Here is a 3,838-nt window from a genome sequence, read left to right as displayed (position 1 = left end):
GGGGGGGGAGAAGATGGGGGGGGAGAAGATGGGGGGGGGGAGGAAGATGGGGGGGGGGGGGGAGAAGATGGGGGGGGGAGAGATGGGGGATGGGGGGGGGAGAAGATGGGGGGGGGAGAGATGGGGGGGGGGGAGAAGATGGGGGGGGGGAGAAGATGGGGGGGGGAGAAGATGGGGGGGGGGAGAAGATGGGGGGTGGGAGAAGATGGGTGGGGGGGGGAGAAGATGGGGGGGGAGAAGATGGGGGGGGGGAGAAGATGGGGGGGGGGAGAAGATGGGGGGGGGGAAGATGGGGGGGGGAGAAGATGGGGGGGGGGGGGGAGAAGATGGGGGGGGGAGAGAGATGGGGGGGGGAGAAGATGGGGGGGGGAGAAGATGGGGGGGGGAGAAGATGGGGGGGGGGGAGAAGATGGGGGGGGGGAGATGATGGGGGGGGAGAGATGGGGGGAGAGATGGGGGGGGAGAAGATGGGGGGGGGAAGATGGGGGGGGAGATGATGGGGGGGGGGGAGAAGATGGGGGGGGGAGAAGATGGGGGGGAGAAGATGGGGGGAGAAGATGGGGGGGGAGAAGATGGGGGGGGGAGAGATGGGGGGGGAGAGATGGGGGGGAGAAGATGGGGGGGAGAAGATGGGGGGGGAGAAGATGGGGGGGGAGAAGGGGGGGGAAGAAGATGGGGGGAAGAAGATGGGGGGAAGAAGATGGGGGAAGAAGAGGGGGGGAGAGAATATGGGGGGGAGAGAATATGGGGGGGGGGAGAGATGGGGGGGGAGAAGATGGGGAGGGGGGGGAGAAGATGGGGGGGGGGAGAAGATGGGGGGGAGAAGATGGGGGGGGGGAGAAGATGGGGGGGGGGGAGAGAAGATGGGGGGGGAGAGAGAAGATGGGGGGGGAGAGAGAAGATGGGGGGGGAGAGAGAAGATGGGGGGGGAGAGAGAAGATGGGGGGGAGAGAGAAGATGGGGGGGAGAGAGAAGATGGGGGGGGAAGGGAGAAGATGGGGGGGGAGGGAGAAGATGGGGGGGAGGGAGAAGATGGGGGGGGGAGAAGATGGGGGGGAGAGAAGATGGGGGGGGGGAGTAGTTGGGGGGGGAGTAGATGGGGGGGGGAGTAGATGGGGGGGGAGTTGATGGGGGGGGGAGTAGATGGGGGGGGAGTAGATGGGGGGGTGTAGATGGGGGGGGTGAGTAGATGGGGGGGTGTAGATGGGGGGGGAGTAGATGGGGGGGAGTAGATGGGGGGGGGGAGTAGATGGGGGGGGGAGAAGATGGGGGGGGAGAAGATGGGGGGGGGAGAGATGGGGGGGAGAAGATGGGGGGGGTGTTGAGGGGGGGGGAGTTGTGGGGGGGGGAGAAGATGGGGGGGGAGATGTTGGGGGGGGAGAAGTTGGGGGGGGAGTTGTGGGGGGGAGAAGTGGGGGGGGAGATGTGGGGGGTGTTGATGGGGGGAGATGTTGGGGGGGGGAGATGATGGGGGGGAGTTGATGGGGGGGAGAGATGGGGGGGGAGTTGGGGGGTGAGATGGGGGGGTGAGTGGGGGGGGGTGTTGTGGGGGGGGGTTGTTGGGGTTGTAGATGGGGGTTGAAGATGGGGGGGAGAAGATGGGGGGGTGTGATATGGGGGGGTGTGATATGGGGGGGAGTGTTTTGGGGGAGTGTTATGGGGGGAGTGAATATGGGGGGAGAGAATTGGGGGGGTGTGATATGGGGGGGGAGTGAATATGGGGGGGAGTGTTGTTGGGGGGGGTGAAGATGGGGGGGGAGAGTTGGGGGGGTGGTGAAGAAAGAAGTTGGGGGGGAGAGTTGGGGGGGGGGAGTGATGGGGGGGGGTGAAGATGGGGGGGAGAAGATGGGGGGGGAGAGTTGGGGGGGAGAAGATGGGGGGGGAGAAGTGGGGGGGGTGTAGATGGGGGGGAGGTGAAGAAAGAAGATGGGGGGGAGAAGATGGGGGGGGGTGATGTTGGGGGGGGGAGAAGTTGGGGGGGGGTTAGATGGGGGGGGATATGATGGGGGGGGGTTTAGATGGGGGGGGGTGATGGGGGGGGGAGAAGATGGGGGGGGTGAAGATGGGGGGGGTGAAGATGGGGGGGGAGAAGATGGGGGGGGAGAAGATGGGGGGGGAGAGATGGGGGGGGGTGTTGGGGGGGGTGTAGTTGGGGGGGGGAGAGAGATGGGGGGGGAGAAGATGGGGGGGGAGAAGTGGGGGGGGGAGAAGATGGGGGGGGAGATGATGGGGGGGGAGAAGATGGGGGGGGAGTTGATGGGGGGGGTGATGATGGGGGGGGAGAAGATGGGGGGGGAGAAGATGGGGGGGGGGAGAATATGGGGGGGGAGAAGATGGGGGGGGGGTGAAGATGGGGGGGGGAGAAGATGGGGGGGGGAGAAGATGGGGGGGGGGGGAGAGATGGGGGGGGGGAGAAGATGGGGGGGGGGAGAAGATGGGGGGGGGGGAGAAGATGGGGGGGGGAGAAGATGGGGGGGGGGGAGAAGATGGGGGGGGGAGAAGATGGGGGGGGGGAGAAGATGGGGGGGGGAGAAGATGGGGGGGGAGAAGATGGGGGGGGGGAGAAGATGGGGGGGGGGAGAAGATGGGGGGGGGAGAAGATGGGGGCGAGAAGATGGGGGGGGAGAAGATGGGGGGGGGAGAAGATGGGGGGGGTGAAGATGGGGGGGGAGAGATGGGGGGGGGGGGAGAAGATGGGGGGGGGAGAAGATGGGGGGGGGGGGGGGGAGAAGATGGGGGGGGGGGGAGAAGATGGGGGGGGGGGGAGAAGATGGGGGGGGAGAGATGGGGGGGGGAGAAGATGGGGGGGGGAGAAGATGGGGGGGGGAGAAGATGGGGGGGGGGAGAAGATGGGGGGGGGAGAAGATGGGGGGGGGGAAGATGGGGGGGGAGAAGATGGGGGGGGGAGAAGATGGGGGGGGGGAGAAGATGGGGGGGGTGGAGTGCGTTGGTGGAATTGGGGCTGAATTCTAAGGGGGGTGATGGGTGAGGGTTTCTTACTGCTTCGCTGTCCGGTTATCGGGCCAGGTTGCTGGGTTCTCAGTGAGCGGCGGTCAGTGGGTGTCGGACGGGTGGGAGATGGGGCGGCGGCAGCGGCTCGGCAATGGGTCAGCGAGGCCTCAGTCAGACTGGGTAAATGGCGGCCTCTCAATCAGCACTTACCCCCAACACATCGGCCGCCCAGGCAGAGTCACGTCGCAGGGTTTGTGAGCGGAGCGGTGGGCCCGGCAGTCAGGCTGAGTGAGTGCGGTCCGGGGACAAGCTGCGAGGTTGTCCGCCGACCTGTCACCGCGCGCCTGCCATGGTCGCTCGAGAGCCGCAGCGAAACTCTGGCCGACGTCAGCGCGTCACCGCAACCTGACTGACAGCGGCGCCCACCAATGGCGTGCTCGCTCCGGCTGCAACAGGAAGACAGTCCAGCCAATCACCGCATTAGGGAGGCGGGACTTTGCGGTCTGCCAGGCTGAGAGTGCACTCGGGATGTTTGAATGTGCGAAAGTCTCTGTCCTAACTGTGTTTTCAGGAAATTGCACTGTCTGTATCTCAAGGATATAAATACGAAGTGATTGGGAAAACTTCAGCTGTTTGCATATGTAAACATTACAGAGGGAACCAGAGTGGGCTGAGATACTGGACCTCCCATATTGACCTCCAGGTGTGCTGCAGTACCAGCTCTCTTACTGCAGATTGATTTTTCGCAGGTGTTCTCACCATTGTGGTGAATGTTTTACTGCTACCATTCACCATTGTATTACATTACATTACATTACATTGAATTGTGTTGGTGCCCTTGTGGGCTCCGCCTATGTCTCCGCCCCTTCGGTGGAGGTATATAGAT

General features: G+C 65.0%; 1 protein-coding gene across 4 annotated transcripts in view; it reads right to left on the bottom strand.

The window, feature by feature from the left end:
- Positions 1 to 3,344, bottom strand: part of LOC140426960 (mitogen-activated protein kinase 9) — a 114,150-nt gene extending 110,806 nt beyond the window's left edge. For 2 of the 4 annotated variants that reach the window (XM_072512278.1, XM_072512279.1), the window contains exon 1: positions 3,163 to 3,344. The gene's annotated coding sequence lies outside the window, so the exon portion shown is untranslated. The remainder of the gene's footprint in view (positions 1 to 3,162) is intronic. The other 2 variants (XM_072512280.1, XM_072512277.1) reach the window with 1 other exon arrangement.
- Between the last annotated feature and the right edge of the window lie 494 nt (positions 3,345 to 3,838).

Source organism: Scyliorhinus torazame, chromosome 7 (genome assembly GCF_047496885.1).
Source record: "Scyliorhinus torazame isolate Kashiwa2021f chromosome 7, sScyTor2.1, whole genome shotgun sequence".
Lineage (NCBI taxonomy): Eukaryota > Metazoa > Chordata > Chondrichthyes > Carcharhiniformes > Scyliorhinidae > Scyliorhinus > Scyliorhinus torazame.
The sequence above is the reverse complement of the archived record's forward strand: the minus strand, read 5'-3'. Positions and strand labels throughout refer to the sequence as shown.